Below are 25,110 nucleotides of genomic sequence, written 5' to 3' on the forward strand. Positions count from 1 at the left end.
AGACTGAGGCAAAAAAGTCATTAAGTACCTCAGCATTCTCCATGCTCCATGTTCCAGGAAACCACGCCTTGCTTCCTTGTTTCCTTCCACAAAGGACCGACAACTTCTCTAGATTTCCTTTATCACTGATGTAGATGTAAAAACCTTTTTTTTTTTTTTGTTAATTGCTCTTGACATCCCTGGCCAAATTTTCTAGTAGGGCTTCAGCTTTCCTGATCTGATTCCTGGCTTCTCAGACAATTTCTCTGTTTTCCTCCCAGGCTATCTGTCCTTGCTTTCACCCTTTGTTGGCCCCCTTTTTCTGCTTGTGCTTGTCCAGGAGCTCTTTGTTCATCCATGCAGGCCTCCTGGCATTTTTGCCTGACTTCCTCTTTGTTGAGATGCATCACTCCTGAGCTTGGAGGAGGTGATCCTTGAATATTAACTGGGTGATTATTTTTTTTTTCCAAGCTTGCATTATCCACTGACTCATGTAGCTGGAGGCTGGCTGAACTCTCACATCCAGGTCACATTCAAAGCTGCAAGGGTTAAACACTTAGGTTTGCCCTACCCTGCATAAGGAAGAGTCAGGCAGCAGCTGTTAGCAGTACAAAAGAATGGGTAAATGGCCTTGATGGGCAATCTATCTCAAGCCTTCTCAATCAATTGGACAAACTTTCTGACCAGCTCAGGGGTCACAGGACCACTGATAGGTCTGCCATAGGAATGCATGGCCATGCAATTCTCCCTTCAGGTAAGAACACAGAGTATTCTGTGGACAATGCCCAATACCCAGAAAGTGACAAAGAGCTACTGGCTTGTGATAATCACAGAATGGCAAGGTTGGAAGTGTAGCCGATAACATAGGTGAGGATCTCAGTGAAATAACAATTTTATTCATGATTGCAATGGCGGGTGTCCCACAAGCAGAAGCACACCTACTAGTCACAAAGTACAGTTTATATACTTTCTTTCTCAATGACCGGGACCCTATCCTGTTTCCCCATTGACTGGGTAATCCAGGTTCACAACCTATCCGATGCTTCAGAGACAATACATGGCCTTCAGTTGCCGGTCTGTTAATTTTCAAATTTCTTTTGACTTTTTTACTGCTTGAGGTGGTAATGTTTCTTCCCTTATCTGTCTTGACTTGATACTGAGAATTTCACCTGATTTGCACTAAGGAGTCTGATTTTGCATTTTACAAGGTCACCTGCTAAGCTTTCTTATCACTGCAAGCATACCTCAATACCATATTCCTTACCTTTAAACAATGTAACTCTGTGCAAAAGCAACATTTTTAATCCCACAGAAGGGACATGGGAAGATCATCAAGTCTAACCCCCCTGCCAAGCAGGATCACCTGGAGCACATTGCGCAGGATGCCATCCAGACGGATTTTGAATATCTCCAGAGAACGAGTCTCCGCAACCTCTCAGGGCAACTCTCTGCAGAGCTGCTCTCCAGTAGGTTAGCCTCCAGCCTGTACTGGTGCTTGGGGTTATTCCTCCCAGGTGCAGGACCCTGCACTTGCCCTTGTTGAACTTTATGAGGTTCCTCTCAGCTGACCTCTCCAGCCTGTTGAGGTCCCTCTGAATGGCAGAACAGCCCTCTGCGGTTATCAGCCACTCCTCCAAGCTTTGTGTCATCAGCAAACTTGCTGAGGATGCACTCTGTTCCATTGTCCAGGTTGTTGATATATAAATTGAACAACACCAGACCTTGTACTGACCTCTGGGGCACACCGCTAGGTACAGGCCTCCAATCAGATTCTGCACCACTAAGCATGATCCTGCTCTCGGTGGTTTCCCAAGGTATTGGCTCTCTCGAACCTCTCTGTTGTTGCCAGGAGAAGACCACTACAACTGCCCAGAATTAGATGCAACTCAGCCCAGAATTAGATGCTATAGTCTGGAATTTCCTTTTTAATTTCTCCTCCCTTTACAGGGTAAAGAAACAATAATGTAGGTGTGTTGGAATGAACACATTCCTTGCAAGTGAGTGCAAAAATTTCTCAACAAATGACTTTTTTGGATATCACATGTGGTCTGATGATTTCAGGTATTGTCCCCAAGATGATTCTAGTTGTTCTCAAACAGTATTTCATGCAAGAAGCTGTCCTAAGGAGCACGCACATCTTAGTTTTATTCGGCAGCCCATAAACTGAGGGACAGGTCCTTCAGTAAAAGCGGATGGCTTGTGCAGGTTTAGCCTGGCTTTCTGCATCCTCCAGGTAAAAAATAAAAATGGAACTCTAGAATTGGTTCTTACAGAAGTCACTCTTAACACTTCTTATTTTATAACCTATAGAAGCAACAAAATTCTCAACACTGTTTGTGTAAAGGCAGTATGGAAAGTGATAAGATAGACCATGCAGCTCAAGCTAAAAAATGTTACTAACCTTCATAAGTGGGTGATTAAATGATGGAAATGCCCATGGAGCATCAGCTGTCCTAAGTAGCAGATTCTATGTCTGCTACGTGTGAAACATACACTAGACATTGCAAATTGACCAAACTGAAAGGAAATAAAATTGACTCTTGGGATATCTGGACTCTGTTGTATGCCTCACATCATGCATAGGATCAACTAGGAGAAAAAGATGAGGAGGTAAAGAACTTAGAAATTCAAAATCCAAGGAGGATAAAATTAACAGAACACCATCTTAATCAGAAAAGAAAATCTTAGGGCTTGTGTACATAGGACCTTTGTCTGCAAACTAAACAATTAGAAGTTGAAAGAGTTCAAGACTTAGAGAAGGGTTTAGAAAATGAGCTAGAGAAAGCTAGAACAGCAGCTTAGTTCCTAGCAGAAGCAACTTAAAGCCATGTAATCAATTTATCAATTCAGTCATTGCAGATCTAAGAGAAAATTTCCTTTGCATGAAGTGTTAATAGCTGTTGTGAAGGCCGAAGGAATTTTTGATATTCTTCTAAACCTTGAACTTTCTCATGCAATTTTTTTTTTTCCAGACTTTGTCAGCCTTCTCCCAAAGACACACTGCTAGAAGTTCCTTCCAGTCCTGAGCTGGGGAGAATTCACCCAGTCAGCACTATAGTGACATAAAGGGTTGGAATAATGGGAAATAGCAAAGCAAGTGTCCAATGAGAAGTACAGGAAATTATCCAGTGGAAGCCCCATGAGGGTCCATTGCAGAATGCTTAGGCCCTTCCTATAGGAATACTGTAACTGGTACAATCAAGAGCAGAGCATGTATCCACATTTAGGTGGAGGAGATGCAACTTGGCTCATGGAAGTCTGTCTAACACAGATACATGTATGCTTAGGGAAGACTTACAAACTTTAGCCAATCCAGACATAAACCTTAGCAGGTGGATGCAACAGATTTTATCCCCATTATTCCCAGTGAAGAGTCATAATCCTCTCTTTTGAGAGTAATTGCACTGTCGTAGCACACTGGAATCATCAGAAGGCATAGTCAGTCACAGGGGAAAAACTGTGAACCTGTTCAAACTGTGATTTATTCTAATCGTGGCCCTCACTCAGGTTCAGGGACAGGATAGAAGATTTCATAAAACCCAAACTTCAATACTTCTACCCACAGTAGTCTAATCTTTAGCCAGAGGAGACCAACCTTTAACCAAAACCATGTGGATAAAGAAAAACAAGGCCATTGAAAGGTGCAGATCAAGTCAGCCTATGGAAATCCCTTTACAAAATCTCTGGAATACACAGAAGATCTGTTCAGATATTTACTCTGAAAGGAATTGAATGATTTTGGAGGCTTCAAGAAGCGCTTAGACAAGGTGCTATGAAATATGATTTAGTAGCTTAGTGTTGGTGATAGGAGGATGGTTGGACTAGATGATCCTGTAGGTCCTTTCCAACCTTGTATTTCTACCATTCTATGAGAATATAATGATCTACTACACCCAATCAATTGATGCTTTTATGGAAGCTTTCACAGAGATGGAAAGATGAAGCAGGGACTAGAGCACCTTCCACCAGAAATCACTACAAAACCTGACGCCTTTGCCAGTGGATTCTTGAGGACAATACTCAGTCAAAATGGCCATTAGGAACCTGGGAAAATTGGCTCAGTTTGAGACAAGGAACAACGTGAAGGATGTTGATTCTGTGGGTCTTAGCTAACACAATTGCATGTTAACCACAATGACAGGACAACGCCAAAGATAAGGGAGTAAAAGACTGTATTCATAGATAATGGAACCAGAAAGAACTGGCTTGACTGCTGAAGCCTGTCAAAGAAAGGAAAGATCACAGGTTTAGTAGTGAGGAAGACTTCTGGCCATCATCAAAAGACTACCAGCGTACACTGGACAACCACCCAAGAACTCCAGAATGCATGTGAATAGGGATGGAAACCTATGTTAATGATTTTTCAGAGACATGATGAATACGCAAGAGACATATGGGAAATGCAATGAATATGTATATATGGCACTAGTATAAGCACACTGCCAGTAACCCTTGGTGTGTGTGTTAGGCGGAGTGATCCCCCACACACCCAGTGCTGTAATAAAGAATACATGCTTAGTAACTTTGGTTACTGAGTTTTCACTGTGTCAGGTTCTTAACAGACACAGGAGCATCCATGAACATTATTGCACTGTCTATGGTAAACTCAAGCCAGAAAACCTCAAGAGCAGGTCATTCTAAGTAGCTAAGATGGAGGCCATCTGGATGCCCCAGTTTGGGAAAACATCACATTACAACCAGATAAATTAAAGGGAATAACATATAGCACTATTAGCAAAAGCCCAAAAGGAAGAATTTGGGGTGTATCAAACTTAAAGTAAAATTATCTTACAGTGGATTTGTTAAATACTTTTTAATGGTATTTTGAGGAAGGACCAAGTTATTTCTGTTGTGCATAGCCATAATGCACTACCATTGTTGGACCCATTGCAACCACAACTGATGATTGGGCAGGTAAATTCATGAAAAACTGGACACAAAACAAGACGGAGTGTGGTAGGATTAAAGCTGATACAATGATTGAAGTTTGCAATCATGCAACTTGAAAAAAAATATAAATACTGAGATGAGACTGAGGTAGTAATTAAGGTAATAGAAAAATTTGTACATCAAGGTGTTCTCATAGAGATGTTGACAATCTGTAATGTTCTTCTGTGGCCTGTGCACAAAGGAGATCAGACTTCGAAGCTTGGTCTAAAGAGCTTTGACTGCCTGTACACTCTGGAAACTCTTGTAGTTGCCAAATAAAAGGAAGTTGTGACAGCAATTGCAGCAGTGTCTTTGTAAGTAATTATTACTGTAACAGACACCCTTGTACCCTTGCAGTAGGCTTTCTGTTACAAATGTGAGTTTTGCATTTCAGGACTTCTTTTTGCATTCACTCACACCCCCAAGGATTACTAGTCTTCCTTCAGTATCGTCTATACACATGTAATCACATATGTCAGAAAAATTGTGATCAGAACCCAAGCAGTATGTAATGCCATTTGTGAATGACATTTTAATCCACTCACACACCAAGGAGAGAACAAAAGAACTCAGAGAAGAAGTACTTCATATTGCAATTAAAATATGACTTAAAATCAAACGGCAAAAGGCTCAGTTAGTTCAAAACTAAGTCAAATACTTAGAGATGTTGTTGGGTGAAAAATGGTTGGTCCTTAGATGTTCATAAATTGGAAACACTACAAAAAATCTGCACTAACCAATATTTACTCATTATGGTCATTTTTAGGCCTAATTACTTTTTCCCAAGATATTACAAAGCTCTTTGGAGAAAAAAAAGAAAAAAAAAAAAAAAAAAAAGCCATGGCTCTACAGTGGCAACTCAAGAGAAATTGTAAAAAGAAAAAGATGTGGGAAAAGGAACAGAGTCAAACAGAGTCAAGAGTCAAAGTCAATATATTTACAAAGAGCTACTGCATTAGCCCACCCAGACTCATCTCTCCCCTTTTCACCAGTTACCTGGATCCTATGAAAGCACTGGAGCCATCAATTCTCAAATTCAAACAGGCAAGTCAAGGCTTATGCATCCAGACTTTGGATGTAAATGAATAGAAGTTCAGCTCATGTGAAAAGGTTTGCCTCATCCTAGTATGGAATATGAAATATTGGAGTTACGTAATTGGAAGGTCCAAAGTGATGATGAAAACTGTACATTCCACTTTAAGGTAAGTAATTTTGGGTAAAAACAAGGAGAGTCAGGTTAGCAACATCAGAACTGTACATCAGACAGTGGTTTTAGCTCATCATAATGTCAGCAATATCAATGCTGTTGTCAAAACTCCGTCCCAGGAATCTGCAGCCCTATATGGGTGGTTAGTGGAGGGCGACTGGAAAGGGTTATTCCATACCATATGAGGTCACACGCAGCAATAAAAGGTGGGAAAGGGGAAGGAGGAGGTTCTTGTTATGAAGATGTCTGTCCTCACAAAAAACATGACACGTGTATTGAAGCCCTGATTCCCAGGACATGGCCAAGCATTGCTTGTTGATGAAAAGTAGAGAATAGATTTTTTTTTTCTTCCCTTTTTGCTTCCACATGGCCTTTCACCCCACCCCCCAACCCCCTATTTACTCTTTAATTAAATTACCCTTACCTCAACCCGTTATCCTTTTTTATCTTTCCATCATACTTTCTTCTTCCCTCTTTTTGAGGAGGAGGAGTACAAGAGCGGTTTTGGTGGAGTTTAGCTGTCCAGCAGGGTAAAACCACCATACAGCCACAGGCACTGCTGGAGGTTTTGAGAATTTGAATTGTCAAATGTTCTTCTGGTGGTCTTTATGGCTCAGCCTAGATCAAGTCTAGCAACAGTCTGGCCTTCTGTAGTGGGTTTACGTGGCAAGGTTTTGGTAGCAGGGGGCCATAGGGGTGGTTTCTGTGAGAAAGATCTAGAAGCCGCCCCATGTTTGGGAAGGGCCCCATTGTTTTCCAGATCTGAGCCAATAAGCGATGTTGTTTTGCGCCTTTTGAGCATATTTAAGACAGGGAAAAAAACGCTGCGCCACACAGCAGCCGGGAGAGTCAAGGGAGTGAGAAACAGCCTTGCAGGTGCCAAGGTCAGTGTAGAAGGAGGGGGAGAGGTGCTCCAGACACTGGAGCAGAAGTCCCCTGCGGCCTGTGGTGAGGACCATGGTGAAGCAGGATGTCCCCCTGCAGCCCATGGAGTACCACGGTGGAGCAGGGCTCCACGCTGCAGCCCGTGGAGGAGACCACGGTGGAGCAGGTGGCCCTGCACTGACGGAGGCTGCCGCCTGTGGAAGACCCCTGCCGGAGCAGATTCCGGGCCGGACCTGTAGCCCGTGGAGAGGAGCCCACGCAGGAGCAGGTGATCTGGCAGGAGCTGTTGCCCGTAGGGGAGCCAGGTTGGAGCAGTTTTCTCCTGAGGGATGGACCCCGTGGTACGGACCCATATCTGCCCATAGCAGTTCTGGAAGAGCTGCTGCCTGTGGGAAGCCCACGCTGGATCAGTTCGTCAAGGACTGCATCCCGTGGGAGGGACCCCACAGCACAGGGGACGAGAGTGACCGAGAAGGAGCGGCAGAGAAGAAGTGCTGTAGACTGACCATAACCCCCATTCCCCCGTTCCCCTGCACCGCTCAGGGGGAGGAGGTGGAAGAGGGTGGATGGGGGGGGAGGCGCTTTTGGTTTCTTTCCATTGTTTCTCACTTCTCTAGCTTGTTAGTAATGAGCAATAAATCTTACTATCTGTCTTCTTATGCTGAGTCTGGTTTGCCCGTTACACTAATTATTGCGTGATTTTCTCGTCCTTATCTCAATCCTTGAGTCCCTTTCACATATTTTCTCCCCATTCCTCTTTGAGGAGGGGGAGTGAGAGAGCGGCTGTGGTGGAGCTCGGCTGCCCACTCGAGCGGAACCACGACACCTTCATGTTCAATTAACAAGGAATCTGGAGACTTCAGATGGCAAGCCAGTAGCACAGAGCTCAATGGCAACAAACAGCTAATCTTTTCCAGATGAAAACAGGAGTTATCAGAACCACACACTCCTGAACATAGTGAATAGCAAACTCAAACAGCACACTGGAAATAAGAAATAGGGTCAATAATATGTCCAAGTAAGCTGTATACAAGTCTGAGCACAGCACAGAGCACTATCCTGCTTGCAGCTGTAACAACTTGTGTTCAGGGCAGAACTGGGAAAGTCATTTTGGAATTCAGGATCCTCTTGGAAGGGGACCCTGAGTTTAAAGAACTGGCTGAAGAAGGAAAAGATAAATCAGATCAACTCACCACAATAAAGGAGAGGAATAATTATTACAACACAAGAAGAGTGAATGACACTAGGTGGAGACCTAATATAAAAATGAATGTATACTGCTAGTATGAGAACTGACTTTCTTGTCTATGGCCAACGCAGATTGCACAGAAGTAAAAACTCCAGTCCAGAACCAATATATTAAGTGACCATGGTCAGCTGATTGACTTTGGGGTACCTCTGCCAGGGACAGTTCAAAACAACATATATATTTTGGTTGTAGTAGAACCTTTAAGTAACCAACACTGCAGCCATGACTGCGAGGTTGTTTTTTAACATCATTTTATAATTGAGTCTGCCCCATACAATAGATTTTGATCTCTGCACCCCCTTTGTCAGAAAAGTTATATACAAACTGTGCAAAGCCCTAGGAATAAAGCAGAAGTTCTACACTGCCAGGCACTCCACATCTTCACATTTAGGTAAACCACACAATTAAGGAAGCTTTAAAAAAACAGTGCAAAGCTAACTGCAATGCAAGAATTAGGATGAGAAACTCCCCATCATTTTCATGGAACTGAGAGAATCTAAAGCAACTCATGATGATAGTCCTAATTTATGACGGGGCAGCAAAGGAGAATGCCCAGGTCCTCATGATTTGGAATAGGATTACCTGACCCAAGCATAAAGTAATTACAGATGAGTAGGTAGAAACATAGAATAACTAGGGATCACCAACACATAGAAAGACAACTGGGGAAAGCCCAAATGGATATGGATGAAAGGTTAGCATGTGACTGAAAAACAGTTATGTGGGGTGTAAATGAGGCAGTAATGTACGGGAAATAATACCCTGTGAACATTCTCTGACACGTAAGTGGGATGGACCAGTCTACTTTGTGGATGAGGTTAGTCCTGATGTTTATCAGGCTGAAATTTCACAGGGTAAGCGTGGTAGGCCATGGAGGAAATAATTCTGTTCTTCTCAGTTGAAAAAATGAAAAAGTGAACCTTCATCTGCCAAAGATAAGCACCCATAGATGAGTTCGCTGAGCAGATTTGATTAACTTAAATTTCATCTTTGCACAGTGTGGTAATAGCCATTAAAATGTAAATAGTTTCAAACACTTCTGTTACAACTTTGTCCTTTACTGGGGCATGGGGGTGAGGGTTTGGCCAAAACATCCTTCTCTAGTTCTACTCTTCACAAAAACAAACAAACAAACAAACAAAACATGCAGTGATATTTACTAATTTTGTATATAAATGCAATGAGAGTAATAACAGCCAAAAATATCCAAACAACTGATGAGGAGCTAAGACCTGTGCCTTTACTGGTTTGGAGTTGCTGTACAAAGTAGTACATTGGATTGGACTCTTATATGCAATGGTTTGAAGGCAACAGCATGAGTGAAACAAATGAATAGACCTCTCATACTTTCCATACTCTCAGATGACCTGATAGTCCCATGTGCCTCTGGTGATTTGCTATGCTTTTATTATAGCACACGCACTTTCATAGATGATCAGAAGGGAATTATTGTGTCTTGTAAACCACTGTGGAATTATGCAGGGAAAATCCCAGATGTCAGCATCACCCATGATGTTTATACTGAGAAGCATGAGGCAGCACTGTCACCTATTGCTTGAGCTGCAAGTTCTCCTTTTAGTTTTGCTTTTGTAACAGGGCCTAAAGTCTTAAAAGAGACAGGCTGTGTCTTAAAAGAGATGAACTGTACTTTGGTTCAGACACCCTCACCTGTCTTAAAACTAGCAGAGTTGTTGCAGAAAGGACTTCTGTGACTGGTACCCTCTTCTGACCCCTCGTAATATGGTTAACATAACCAACACCATTTTGTAAGGCAAACTGTCATAACTTGTAAGGGGAGTGATCACATATAACCCCCTTTTTCCCTACCTGTTTTTGGCCCTGTGATAAGAACATCAGCCCGCCAGTGATATCAAAGCCTGAGCACGAGGTCACGAGTGTGTGATGACACCCATTATGGAACAGGGAATTGTAACTGTATTTGAGATACAAAATCAAGAAACAGCACATCCTAAGTGGAACTTGGAACAGATCTGCTACTGGACAGAAAAACCTTTGTTTCCCTGGTGGTCAGGAATGCCTCCACCATTGCCATCTTCCTCCAAGGATCAACTGAGTGACTCATGTTCATTTAGGTATAGATTATGATTATTGGATCACACACTGATCATTAAGAATTTGACTGAGTCTTCAGAGGGTCCAGGTGACTGAAGAGTCCAGTATCTCAGAATTCTAGATAATAAGAGAATTACACAAGTTGCTAGCAATTCTGCGTAATGGTAAGCTACGCCAATTATTAGAAATTCTGTGTAAAAATAAACTATGTTAACTACTAGAAATCACAGATAATAACCCATGCTGATTGCTAAAATTTTCATGTAATCATAGAATCATTAAGGCTGGAAAAGACCTCCAAACTCATCTGGTCCAAATATCCCCCTACCATCCATGTCTCTCTCTAAACCATGTCCCTAAGCCCCACATCCAACCTTCCCTTAAACACCTCCAGGGATGGTGACTCCACCACTTCCCTGGGCAACCTGTTCCAATGTGTGACTGCTCTTTCTGAGAAGAAATGTCTCCTAATTTCCAGCCTAAACCTCCCCTGGCACAACTTGAGGCCATTTCCTCTAGTCCTGTCACTAGTTATTTGCCAGAAGAGGCCGACTCCCAGCTCCCCACACCTTCCTTTCAGGCAGTTGTAGAGAGCAATAAGGTCTTCCCTGAGACTCCTCCAGACTAAACAAGCCCAGTTCCCTCAGCTGCTTCTCACAGCACTTGTGTTCCAGGCCCTTCACCAGCTTCGTAGACCTTCTCTGGATGTGCTCCAGGGCCTCGAGGTCCTGTATTAGTGAGGTGCACTCAATTCCCTCATTCAAATCATCAAAAAATATATTAGAGAGGATGGGCCCCAACACCGACCCCTGGGGAACACAACACAATCCAGCTGGTGACCAGTCGCCAGCTGGATTTCACTCCGTTCACCACTACTCTCTGGGCATGGCTGTCCAGAGTTTTTATCCCAGCAGAGCGTACCTGTAATAATGTTCTACACATAACTACAACTCTGTGGCCAGTCCTCATTCTACAGAGGATCCCTAAAAGAACCTGTCTGTCCCTATAGCAGTGTGTGACAAAGTCCTTCAATTGGGCCATTAAAGACAGAGATTTGAACAGAAAGTATCACATTGGCTCATCCCACTGAATGGAACCACATCCAGTAAAGATATGTCAGTTATCCCCTACAAACGCTTTGGGGAAGTGTAAATTATCTTTACAGAAAGTCTGAAAGGGAATTACACTTTGGCATTGGGAAGAAAAAAATCAAACTCTCCATGGGTTTAATCCTATCATCATCAATTAAATGTATCTCTAAAACAGGACAAGCCAAGGCATTTAGAAACATACAAATTCAAGTTTAAAAGAGGTTTGCAGAACTTTTTAGTTCCTAATGGAGCAGGTTTGTTTGCTAGCGATGCTGTAAATCAACTAGACAGCAGACAGTGGGATATTGGTAGAAGACTTCTGATGTGGGAAAATATTCTAGAAAATCATGAATTGTTTTTGCTTTCAAGTACTCAGTATTTGGCAAATACATGTATTGTATATACAGCTATACTAAGTATGCAAACTCAGGAAGTATTAAAGATTATAATCATTGTCATGGCTGGAATGGCTAGAATAGGTAAAATTTTTACAGAGGTGGTATAACTGATCAAATAACAACCATGACAGAGATATCTCTAACTGAATGCAGCCCATTGATAAATGCTACTTAACATCCAGATACAGAACAACTGATTTTTCATAATCTCAATTTCAGATGCTGACGTATTTAATGTCTATCCTGTAATCCACTTCTGTTTGCAAACAAAGTAGGATTTAGCAATGTTTTCTAGAGAGATGAACCACTATACAAACAAATAAATAAACATCTCTATAAGTACGAATGCAGAAGGTTGTCATGAATATGAGTCCTGGTGTTGTTTGTGATCTTCAAAGGCTAGAGAAACAATCCTTCTTGCCACACCCCACAAACTATCTTTATGTATATTCAATTTAGTAAAGAATAACTGCTCTATTGTCTAGGTTGGTAAAGTTTTGTGTGTCAGAGCTCCTGGCAATTACTGTCATTTAAATCTAGGAAAATTAAACAAATAGTTGCATTTCTCAATAGCTGTTCCTGTAATAACTCTGACATTCATATGGGATTTCCGATTTGACAACCCCATTTAAACAGTATGCCATTATTAAATTCCAATTTCAAATTTACCAATTCTTATCACATATTTTATTTGGTATAGGTCTCAACATAGAGAGAGGTTCTCAAATTGAACCTTATTCACCCAGTCCATCTTATATCAACAGTTAGAGCAGTAAAAGCAATTTGAAAAACAGCACCCTTCATTTCCATAACAATATATTTCTAGCATCAATGTTAAGGTAGGCAGGAGCAAGGCATTATGAGTAGTGTTAGACCTTGTTAAATTGGTTGCTCTCCCATAAGAGATGTTCTCAATCATCTTCCATCCCATAATAACAAATTCAAATACTCACAGTTCTCACAAAATTTTGGATGGCTTGTTGGACCAAAATGAAAACTTGTACAGCTTGAGACACTGACTTGCAATCACTCACAGTTCTTCTTCTAGAAAAACACCCTGGAAGGTGCCCAGCAAAGACTGTGCGGGGAGTGTAATGCAGACTCCAGGCTTGCGCTCAAGCAATCCCGGCTCACGCAGTCTGAGTCCGGCTGAAGCAGAACGTCCCCATCACATCCAAAGCTGCAAGGGTTAAACACTTAGGTTTGCCCAGCCATGCTTAAGGATGAGTCAGGCAGCAGCTGTTAGCAATACAAAAGAATGAGTAAATGGCCTTGATGGGCAATCTATCTCAAGCCTTCTCAATCAATTGGACAGACTTTCTGGCCAGCTCAGGACCACTGATAGGTTTGCCATGGGAATGCATGGCCATGAATTCTCCCTCCAGGCATAAACACAGAGTCTTCTGTAGACAATGCCCAGTACCCAAAAAGAGAGAAGAAGAGCTACTGGCTCATGATGATCCTGCTCTAGGTGGCTTCCCAAAGTAATGGCTCTCTGGAACCTCTCTTTTTTTCCCAGGAGAAGACCACTACAACTGCCCCGACTCAGTCCAGGATTAGTAGAAAACTTATTATTCTGTGCTTGTACTGCCTCAAAGTTTTAAAGCTATGGACTCAATACATGAAAATCGAAAAAGATGGTGTTTCACTTAATTATAGGGTCTATATGTAGGAAAGACAGAAGCATAAGTAGAAGCATAGAAGGAAAGCAAGAAGATCCAAACCAGACAACAGAGAATTGCACTCCATCCCACACAAAACTTCAAGACAGGTATGTAATTCTCCTTACCTCACTGTTCTAAGAGAATTAACCCCTTTCTTCCACACAAACACACTTTTTTTCTAATGGTCTTGGAGAACTGTATCTTTAGTTATCTTTGCTGAAAGTTTCCTTAAGGTGTGTGAGAAACACTCCACAGCCAATAACTTAGGCTCAGGTGAGGATCTCAGTGAAGAAGTAATTTATTTGCAATTGCAATGGCAGGCACCCCACAAGCAGGAGAGAGCACCTCTACTAGTTCCAAAACACAGTTTATATACCTTTTGATGGCAGGACCCTCCCCTGTTTCCCCACTGAGTGGGTAATCCAGGTTCACAATCTATCTGATCCTTCACAAACAATGCATGGCCTTCAGTTGCTGGCCTGTTAAATTTCAAATTTCTTTTGACATTTTTACTGCTTGAAGTGGTAATGTTTCTTCACTTATCTGGCTTGACTTGACACCGTGATTTTCACCTAATTGTCCTAAGGAGTCTGGTTGTCTGCATTTTACAAGGTTGCCTGCTAAGCTTTCTTATCACTGTAAGCATATCTCAGTACCACATTCCCTCCTTCTAAACAATGCAACTCTGAAAAAACAACATTTCTATTCCTACAAGGTGTAAATAGATAATCTCCCAGATTCTGGGGGAAACCTTTGCAAGAAGAATTCCAACCATTACATACTGTCTTTGAAGAAATACAGAATTGTGAAATTAACCTAGAGCTGTCTAAATTCTTTATTCTCCTGTTTTGAGCAAAATATATATGCTTGAACACTTATGGTCTGATATTTTATTTTCTCTCTCAAAAAAAAATACTATGATTGGTAATTTGGAGCTTTTCCTGCACAGTTGCTACAACTGACTACACAGATCCCAAATGTATAGACTTGCTTGAAATAATTTCCAAAAATAATCTTCCATTTTTGTACATTGACTGCATGTCTCTCCTAGTTACATACCTACACCTAACAATACTGCATGGTTCTGTTGATGCATTAAACTTTCTTTGTCTTACAAAGTTTTAAAGAAAAAATCATATTGTGTCTGATACGCTTGCCAAGGCCTACCCTGAAAAAAAAGCACTCATTGCATTTGTTGAGGCAGACCATGCCTCAGCTGCTCAGCCGCTTTCTGTGTTGGACCAATTATTTAATTTGTCAGAGAACACCATCCTACTCATCAATGTTTCCCATTCTGTTCTCTGTCAGTCTGAAGCTATGAATGGCTCATGGACTTCCATGCTTGAACAATGTAGCAAACCCTGAGGGGCTATGACTTGATGACACCACAACTCATTTTCATCACTCCATCTAAATTTTTATTCTCTTTTCTACCAGAACATCTACAGATGATTCTTCTTGTCTTCTGGCCTATGACTAGGTGCTTATGCATGGTTTCATCTGACAGTGGGATTGAGTGCACCATCAGCAAGTTTGCTGATGACACCCAGATGTGTGGTGCAGTCAGCGTGTTGGAGGGAAGGGATGCCATCCAGAGGGACCTGGGGTGGACCTGGTGGACCTTGAGGGGTGGACCTGTGCAAACCTCATGAGGTTCAACAGGGCCAAGTGCAAGGTCCTGTATAAATCCCAAGCAAAAATACAGGCTGGGTGGAGAATGGAGAATGGCAGCTCTAAGGAGAAAGGCCAAGGGGTGCTGGTTGACGAGAAGCTCAACACAAGCTAGCAATGTCCACCTGCTGCCCAGAAAGCCAACTGTAGCCTGGGTTGCATCAAAAGTATGGCCAGCAGGGTAAGGGAGGTGGTTGTCCCCCTCTACTCTTGTCTTGTGAGACCCCACCCGGAGATCTGCATTCTTCTCTGGGGCCTTCAATGCAAGTACACTGAAATATTTGTATGAGTCCAGAGGAGGGCCGTGAAGATGATCAGAGGGCTAGAGCACCTCTCTTATGAAGAAGGGCTGAGGGAATTGAGGTTGTTCCGTCTGGAGAAGACAGCTCCAGGGAGACCTTATAGTGGTCTTCCAGTACCTAAAGGAGGCCCACGGAAAACCTGGGGAGGGAGTCTTTGTCAGCAACTGTAGTGGTAGGACAAGGAAAAATGGCTTTAAACTAAAAGAGTGTAGATTTAGATTAGACATTAGGAAGAAATTCTTTACTCAGAGGGTGGTGAGGCACCAGCACAGGTTGCCCAGAAATGCTGTGGATGCCCCATCCCTGGAGGTGATTTGAGGCCAGGCTGGATGGGGCTTTGATCATTCCGGTTTAGTGGGTGGCATCCCCGCCCATGACAGGGGGTTGGAACTGGGTAATCTTTAAGGTCCCTTTCAACCTAAACCGTGCTGTGATTCTGTGACAACCTCTGGTATGTCTTAGTGTATTTCTTCCTTGTATTTAACTCTCTCAAGACTGTGCACGTTTCTTTAATTAGAAAATGATGGCCACTGTTAGAGATGAGAAGCTTGCTGCCCCTACTCTAGATGTCCCTGGATTTAACACTGATGGTTCAGTAGATGAGACATGTCTGGCAATTTCTAAACAGCTGCCTTGGCAGTTGTCACAGGGGTTCTCCCAGCTGCCATCTCAGGTATTGTCCTTCAGTGTAATGAAGACAGAAGTGGGGAGCACCAACTTAAGCTGGGAGTCATGAGTGAAGACCGTGTTAAGAAAGTTGTCCCTAAGGCTCTTGCTGCTGTTTGCCTGGGATTCTGGAGGTGCACCCCTGCTCCACACGCACACGCTGTTTTCCTCCCTGCTGCGTGGAAGCAAAGGAGGACACTTGTCGGGCACCGCGCTGAGGGACCCGCTCCACCATCCCACGAAGCGACGCCACCGCTCCTCCGACACGAAGGCAGCCTCATGCCAAGCGCAGCCTTCGCCCTTCCGAGGTCTCCTTGCCCTCCTCCCGCCACCGTCCCCCCCGCCCCCCAGCACCCGCTGCGCCCCCCGGGGCTGACGGGCAGAGAAGGGGGGGGGGGGGGGGGGGGGCGCTGAGGCGCCCAGTAACAGGGCAGGAGGGGGCGGTGGGCGAAGCGGCCGCGCATGCGCGCTGCGGGGAGGGGCGGGGCGCGCTCCCTGCGCTCCTGTCGCAGTTGTGCCGGCGCAGTGCGCCTGCGCGGAGGCCGGGAGGGAGGGAGGGAGGGAGGGGGGGGAGGAGGAGGGGCGGCGGAGGGCGGGGCCCGGCCCTGTTTTGAACGGGCGGCTGCGGTTGGCTCACTATTTGGCAGGAAGGTGAGCAGGCCTCTATCCTGCCGGCTGCGCTGGCGTAGGCAGCGGGGGGCTCCAAATGTGGCAGAGCCGAACAGGAGGAGGCGGCGGCGGCGACGGCGGCGGCGGGGGGCAGGCGAGACGAGGGGAGCGGCCGAGCCCGCTGCTGCCGCCGCGGAGGAGCTGAGCTGAGCGGCGAGGCCAGGCCAGGCACGGCGAGGCCAGGCGCGGGGGGGCGGCTGCAGCAGCGCTGGCACCCCCGGGCCGCCCGCCCCGGCGGCAGGTGAGCGGCGGGGGGGAGGCGGCGGGGGGGGGCCGGGCCCAGTACCGGGCAGGGCCGGAGGGAGTCGCTGTGCGGGGAGGGAGCCGCCGCCGCTCCCGGCCCGGCCTCATCTCCCCTCCCCTCCCTCCCCTCTCTCCCCTTCCCTTCCCTTCCCCTCCCCTCCCCCGGGGCCCGCACCCTGCCCTCCTCCCCGCTCCGCCCCCGGCCCCGCCACCGCCACCCTTCCGTGCTCTGCGGCCCCGCTCGGCGCCCGGCCCCCGCGGCGGGGAGGGCGGGCAGTGCACCCCCAACCCCCCCCCTAGCACAGCACACCCTCCCCTTCCCCTTCCCCTCCGCCGCCCAGCCGTTGCACTGCACCGCCGGGCTGGGGCCCGCCGAGGGGCCGCCCGCACGGCTGCGGCCCCCGGGGTAGCGGGGGCGAGGCGCCCCGAGCGGGTGTGTGAGTGAGTGTGTGAGTGTGTGTGAGTGTGTGTGTGTGTGTGAGTGCGGGGATCCTTTGTCTGCCGCCGCTGTTCCCCTCCTCCCTCCCTCCTTCCCTGCCCTCGCTCTCCCGGTGCCTCTCGCGCTCTCCTCCCTCTCTCCCTCCCTCCCTTCTTCCTCGCCCTGCTCCCTCCCTCCCTTCCTTCCCCTCGCTCCGAGCGCTGCTGCAGCTGCAGGTTTGTAAATACTGGACCAACACACACACACACACACACACACACACACACACACACAACATGGCTGACGCTCGCCCTGCTCCTCCACCAGGCTCTCCGCCTTCTCCCTCTGTCTCCGCCGCTTAGCCTCATCTCCGATTAGGCTTTTGTTTCTTCCCCCTCCCCCCCACCCCCCTCTCCTTCGTCTCCCATCCAAAAAAAAAAAAAAAAAGGGGAGGAAAAACAATTCACCCTCCTTATTGCGCGCATGGCGGGATTTCAAGGGTAAGGATCCTCGCTTTGGGAGCTTTCTCCTTTCGTTTTGCTGTTTACCACAAAATGAAACCTAAAATTCAGAAGGGGTTTGGGAACCTGGCAAGGCCGGGGGGAGGGCAGGAGGGGAGGGGGAGAGCTGGATGAGCCCTGCTGAGAGAGGCTCGATTGGAATGTGCGTATCATTTTCGCTTTTTGGGTGGGGGGAGGCCGATGCACCAAAGTGCTGGCACAGACGAAATACTGTATTACACTTACAGAATGATCTAGGGCCATTTCTTTCGTTTCAGGGTGTAGTTCAGTGTAAGGTATCAACTCGGCACAGTCACATTTAAAAGACCTGAACTAGTTGGATCAGAACAGGCATTGTGCAGATAAAAAAAAAAAACAAACAATAAAAAAAAACGCAGCACAGGCTTTTTGTGTTCTGTTGCATTCCCTGTATCATCTTGTCAATATCTCAAATAGCTGGCAGATCATGGGGTACAAAACTGGAATTAATGCTTGCCAGGTCTTTGTGTTGCTAGTTTTTTATCACAGATTAATTTGCCCTTGTGATGACAATAGCAAACTGAAGCATTTCCTTTTTGTTAAAAGGAGCACTCCTGCCTTCCAGCTTCCTTTTTTGTTCAAAAGGCACGGCATCGTGACTTAACTGAGCTCCTGAGCTAAAACAAGACAGCATGCTTCTGACCTCTCCTAATGCAAGGCAAATGTTCAGTTCGATACCCCTCCCAACCTCAGTTATTCAGAGCACCCCCTTATGGCTTCGATGGAAATTGTTTATTTTACTGCTTTCTTATGGCCTAAAACCAAAGTAAGGTAGTTCGCTGGGCACATCTGAAATGACCTACTGTGAACAGATTTATACCTAGGATGTAACTGTAGGGAAGAATGGTGACGATGCAGAGGTGGATGCCTCCTATTGCTTTCAAGATGTGTTATTGTCACTCGCAGTAAATGTTTCATTCTTCAAAGGTTGAAGGCATGGGATTTATTCAAAGCATATGCATGTGGATTGCCCCGGCTTCTCTTAATACCTTAGCAGTGCCCTAAAGTAACAAATGTCCTAGCTAGTTCTGTCCTCTTTGTCTACTTGGCTTTGGAAGCTTCTAGTGGAGAAACACTGGGATGGCATAGTCATACAGCTTTTAACTGATACATAGTTACTTAATTCTAGTGTTACAGTGTAATGTATATAAATACTTTTTAATTTTGTGACTCTTTTCACCTGCTTTTTCTATCCATGTTAGCAAGTGTTCATTAACGGGCATGAGTAGAAAATAAATTGTAGTAATGAGTTTACAACAACGTAAAACTCGAGTGGAGTCATCCAAGTTACAAGATCATTTTGGAATGTGTATCTACGTCATGGCTCCTGAGCCAACTGTAATACTCAGATGGAAAAGTCTGAGCAGAAGTCTGTAACTTGATATATCATTAGTTTCCTACAGCAGTCAGTTACTCTTTTTTACATTTAACAACCTGTTCAAGAAAAGAATTTTGGTAAAGCCACTAGAATACTGTACTAGGAGTAAATAATCTGTCGCTTATTACAATAGCCACTAAATATTTTGCAGTCACCACTCTTCTACTAGTAGTGTGAGATGGTACCAAAGGGAAACTGAGGTATGCAGCTCTTCGATCTGAATAGACCTTTGGGTGCTTAAGCCTGTTCCTTAGGCTACTGAACAAAATGAACAAAATAAAAATATGCTGTCCACAACCCACCCATTTAAGGATGGATATGGATTGAAAAGAACCACTTAGTTGCATTTCTTATTCTACTTAGTTGCATTTCTTATTCTACTTAGTTGCATTTCTTATTCTAGTACATTCTAGTTTTGCTACAAATGTTTTATTCTGTAGAATGCAGCTATGATTTGTTAGCCTTATTGAAGTTACATATTGTTTATAACATCTTTGCTCTAAGTTGGAATTGTTCTTTTGTGTGATACCTGGAAGACATTTCTTCTGTCTTTTTTGTGTTGATGATCTGGTCAAAAATCAATATTGTTGCTTTAATAAGTGTCCCATGATGAGCCAATCTAGTTCAGTAACTTGCCAAATCTTTGTGTGTTTGGTGCTTCTAAGTGAGGACACTCCAGTGTTTTTGTAACTGTGGGTAACACTGGGCTATTTTTAGCCAAATTAAAAACTAAGTATTGGTAAAACCTTCTTTTCCAAAACTGTTCTGTTGTTCATATTGGGAAATAAACCTGAGGAAAAAGTCAGTTAACTTTGATAGTTTGCTTGCTACTGTAGAAATGAATAGTCTTTTTTTTTTTTTTTTTACAAGAAATATTTTTAAAAAATCAAATATGTTGTGACGCAGTTCTACATGTCTGTGAAATTACCAATTGAAATGTAAAGTCTTGAAGGTAACAAGTACTTCTAGTTGATCTCATGCTTCAGTAATTCCTCTGTATTATTTTGATCCATGTGTTCTTCCATTGACTTTTTAGCCCGTGTCATCCATTGCCAAGATTCACTTTTTGACATGTTGAGATCTGTAAACATCCAGCTGATGCAATAACTGCTTTAAAGTGTTTTTCTTAATGTAACACTTTATTTGCTTAGTGTTTAGCAAAGGAAAGAATCTCACTAAGAGTATATTTCTGAGGAAGCGAAAAGAAAAGGCCAGTCTTTGTAGACTTTAAGGCCTGTTGCTCTGAACTTTTTGTGCTTTCATTTTGTTTTTCCCTACTTGCTTCCCTCTTTTTCCCCCAGGTATTAGGTAAAATCTGATTTCCTGCTGGTAAGGCATCAGAATGTGCTTTTCTTTTCTTTTCTTTTTTTTTTTAATGACTTTAAAACTTATTTGATGAATTATTAAAAAAAAAAAAAAAATCTTTAGAAGCTGTTAACTGAAGCTGAGCCAAAGGAGAAAATTAACTGTTATGGAAGGGTTATCTTTCCTAACATGATCAGATAGCTTGCTTCTCATATCCAGTGTGAGATAATTTATACATATAAAAAACTAATATATATATTATATAGTTTGTTTTTCTCGTTTTCCTTGCCTGACTACTCTCCCAAGTTTGTTAGTTTTATGATTGGAAGTCATAAACATGCTGATGTTTCTTGATACTGGTTTTCCTTGTAAGTACTTTCTGTATATCAAGATGTGTCCCACTTGCTATGCAGATGCTACTTAGATGTCAGCATACCACATGACTTAAAGGAATTTGGAACGCGGTATAAATGTTCAGACCACTTCCATCTGTATCTCTATGACATGGATAAGTGTTGAGTTCCTCAAAGCAGTGTAGTTAACTAACTTGCAGTTATGTATGAACAGTTGATTCTAGTGACAGAGAGGGCTACATCATTAAAGCAGTTTTCAAGTGATGGTGAAAACATTTAATTCAAACAGTTCTTTCAGGGTGTGGTAGTGGTTGGATTTTACTTCCTATTATAGCGTAAAATGTGAATTTGCTGAAGGCAAGCAGAAGTTAGGAGGTGTATTGATTTGGCTATTAGGTTTCTGTACATGTTTCTGGCTATTAGGTTTCTGTATGTGTTTCTTTTTTGTTTGTTACCATGTTGTAAAACTGCTGTAAATCCATGCTACATGAGGTCTGTTTTGACATGCTTACTTGGAAATGTTATTGTAGTGCTTCCACAAACTGCTGAGTTAGAAGTTGTAGTCAGTAACTGTGGTGACTAAAGACTAGCTAATTGTATTCGGATATTTGCCGTTATTGCAAGGTGTTTGAGATGTTGGACTATCTTTTGTGATTATTTTTTTTTTTTTTTTTGTGCTCTGTCTACGGAATAACAGTAACTGATAATATACTGTAGGCACAGGTAGGTAGGTTATTATAGCCTTTTTGTTAAGGTCAAGTTCATAGGTATTTTTGATTGCTTGGTTATTGCTTTTTGTTGTTGTTGCTGTTCATTTGTTCCCATTACTGTTGAATGCTCGAATAATATATTCAAGTTCTTGAGCTACAAATAGTGGTCAGAGATTATAAGTCTTTTAACAGTAGCTGTATGGATTTCAATGATCTAGTAAATAATTAACCTATACAGAATGATAGTTGAGCTCTAGATTTTTTTATTTCAGATGTTAGTTTGAGCAAAACAGACTTGTATCATTTTACTTACTCTGTTACTGTGTTCTCTATTAATTTTGTGTTTATTCTGGCATTGCTAACAGTGGCCTTGTACAGGGAGAGTATTTTTTTTATCATGGTCACCAGTTGCTGAGCCCTCTTGCCGTGTTTGAAGGCATCTTCTATCTCTTCCTTTTTCACTTCTTGCATAGTTGCATGTGTATACTACTTTCTGATCATCTTGCAGCTGGAAGTCCCCGTTTGGCTGTGCCAGCTACCCCAATTGAAAAGCCTTGGGTCCAATCACTATTGACAGCAGAGTGCAGTAACAAAACAATTCTTGATCCTTTTCCCAAGTTGTTTTTTTTTCTCCTTTCTTTGATTTAGTGTTAAACTGCTGCGGAGCCAATCTGGTGAAGTCTCAGACCACATGTGTCTCCAAGTTTGAAAATGCTAGAGAATTAAAGTGCACTTGTAAAATGTTTTGCTACATTTAAGGTCAGAGGTGGGTCTTTCACCCTTTTGGTTTAAGAGCTTTCCTAATTGTTCAGAGGTAGTCTTGTATCATGAGTAACCCTGACACAGTAACCACGTAACTTTGGGAGTAGCCTGTTAAGATAACAGTTCCCTGGGAATGTGTACTTCCAGTGTTGTTTTTTTTTCCCTATATGTTATGCTACTTGTCTTTTTTTTTTTCCTTCCTAGATGCCTGTTATAGCAAAGCAATTAATGAACACAGAATGATTGTGACTTTCACCTGTTTTAAGATTACTCTACTGAGTTGTAAAGTATAACATTACTTGGTAGTTTCATGTCTAACATTGGTGCTGCTGCTATGTGATATTGCTCTGCACAGATGTGGTCAGTCATTTGTTAAATAAAAAAAAGTAGAGGTTTAATACTTCTTTTTGGTAGTGTTAATATACTTGCTGTGAAAGCTGTTCTAGATGATCTATGGTGATCATCCTGAAGGCTGCAAAATTTTACCTATATACACTTTGACACCCCCTCAAAAAAAATCAGATTACTTTTTTTTCCCTTTATTAATCCAATTTAAATCTAAAAATGAATTTTACTAGATCATGTTCTCTTACTCTCAGTGGGTGAAAACTGGAAGATTTGTTGAGTTTCTCGTCTGGTATTTATTAAAATCAAACAATTATGTGTTGCAAAACCCATTTTACTACATTTGTATGTATGTTCCCCATGCAAAATTCTTCACCAGTGTGTTGAAAAAATTAGCTTAAATAAGGTGTATAATCTTGTATTTGCTGTTGAGGTTTTTAAGTATGTAAGTTTCTATCATTTTAGATTTAATTTAGGTATTTTGAGCTAAGTGGTATAGAAGAGAGCATATTCTGGAATACTTCCTTGGTGACATTTCTGCTAAGTTCTCTTGGCAACTTTTTCAAATACCTTGAAAAACATAACATGTGCTTAAGTTCATCACAGTGTTCAGGTCTCCAGTAAGCAATAATATGTACCTGTCAGATACTGATGAACATCGTGCTTGTTCTTCTTTGTGTCTGTAACTTAGTCACTGATCTTCAATTTATATGCTCCAGTTTTCATTGTAAAAATCTTTGGAGGGTAGACAGACTCTCTTTTCTTTTTTGGTAGGAATGATACAATGAAAATAAAGCTTGGAGGGTGTAGGTCATGTAATTTATATCTTCTACTCACAAGGCAGTTGGCTATGTCTCTAATTCTGGACAGTTGCTTGCCCATTGTCTTCTGTAATAGTGTTTCATGCAGTCACATGAATAGCAAAGTGAAATCAAAATGGGAGCAAATACATTAGAGATTAATTTACTACCTTTTCAAAATCCTTCGGTTGCAGGGAGCTTTATTAATGGGCATAATAACTTTTTGTTCATTAATTGCTTTTGGAAGATCTTTGTCTTCATCTTGAAAGATGACACACGAATTTGTTAATGGTTGTTTTGCCATCAGTGGAGCTGCAGCTTTGAGAGATTTGATCAGTTAAACTGAATGCTATGACAAGAGTATATTCAAAAAATAGCTTATCAGAAAAGTCTGTCATTCTCTGATTCAAATAATTAACAAAAAAAAAAAAAATCATTATCATAAGTTCTTCTAGAGTTAAGGAATAGGCAAGGATTTGATGTAACAATGAACCAGAGTACTGGGTGCTCGCGCCTGATGTCATGTTGGTAGATGGAGCTTTCACAGGGGCTGTCCTCAGGGTCATAGTCTCTCTCTGCTGCTGAAGGGAGGAGAAAAAGTCTTCTAGGGGTGAATGAGGACAGAAGTCTCTTAGTCCCTTGACTGCAGGAGTGTGTTACCTTGGGGTGAATTATGCCTGTCAGTATTCCGCACCTCCTTTTTTTTTAAAAAAAAAAAAAAAAAGAGTATTGTTAGTTGCTAGCTATAAGGCAGAGAGGGAAAGCAACCTTCCAGATCATGTGTTGGCCTAAGTTTTGGGGGTGGGATTCACTCCTACTCTCTGTTTTACCTGTATTGGTTTGTATAGAGAGGATCATGAGACAATTTTTTTTCATATCACTAGGGACATGTGACTTTTACTTTGCATCCATTATTAATACACTTTAAAATAGTAATACCTTCCTGCAAACATGATGGAGACGGGATGATGAAGGAAACTCATTGCATTACAGATAAATCCTTCCTGCATGTACCCTAAAACTTTTATATGAGAGGGAAGTGATTGTCCTGCTCTACTCTGTGCTGGTGTGGCCTCACCTCAAGTACTGTGTGCAGTTTTGGGCACCACGGTACAAAAAGGAAGTGGAAACTGTTGGAGAGTGCCCGGAGGAGGGATCCAAAGATGGGCCTAGAGAGGAAGACATACGAGGAGCAGCTTAGGTCACTTGGCCTGTTCAGCCTGGAAAAGAGGAGACTGAGTAGAGACCTCGTCTTGGTCTACAGCTCAATAAGGGGAGTGGAGGGGCAGGAACTCATCTGATACCTTTAGTGACCAGTGGTGGGACCTGCGGGAATGGTGTCAAGCTGCAGCAGGGGAGGTTCAGGCTGGACGTCAGGAAGAGGTTCTTCACCGAGAGGGTGGTTGCACACTGGAACAGGCTCCCCAGGATAGTAGTCGCTGCACCAAGCCTGTCTGAATTTAAAAATCGATTG

At 43.1% G+C, this 25,110-nt stretch overlaps 1 protein-coding gene and 1 long non-coding RNA gene across 5 annotated transcripts in view; one reads left to right on the forward strand and one right to left on the reverse strand.

Moving 5' to 3' along the window:
- Positions 1-1,874: 1,874 nt before the first annotated feature.
- On the reverse strand, positions 1,875-16,450 carry LOC137847890 (uncharacterized). Its single transcript, XR_011091114.1, has 4 exons — positions 13,601-16,450; positions 12,765-13,050; positions 7,827-10,439; positions 1,875-6,760 (listed from the first exon to the last, which is right to left on the reverse strand). It is a non-coding gene; the product is annotated as an uncharacterized lncRNA (long non-coding RNA).
- A 249-nt stretch (positions 16,451-16,699) lies between these two features.
- SPIN1 (spindlin 1) overlaps positions 16,700-25,110 on the forward strand; it is a 57,919-nt gene continuing 49,508 nt past the window's right edge. The window contains exon 1 of one of the 4 annotated variants that reach the window (XM_068667958.1): positions 16,700-16,765. The gene's annotated coding sequence lies outside the window, so the exon portion shown is untranslated. Of the gene's footprint in view, positions 17,025-17,289; positions 17,945-25,110 lie in introns of those variants that run through there. The other 3 variants (XM_068667956.1, XM_068667957.1, XM_068667959.1) reach the window with 3 other exon arrangements.

The sequence above is a fragment of the Anas acuta genome, chromosome Z, assembly GCF_963932015.1.
Source record: "Anas acuta chromosome Z, bAnaAcu1.1, whole genome shotgun sequence".
Classification (NCBI taxonomy): domain Eukaryota; kingdom Metazoa; phylum Chordata; class Aves; order Anseriformes; family Anatidae; genus Anas; species Anas acuta.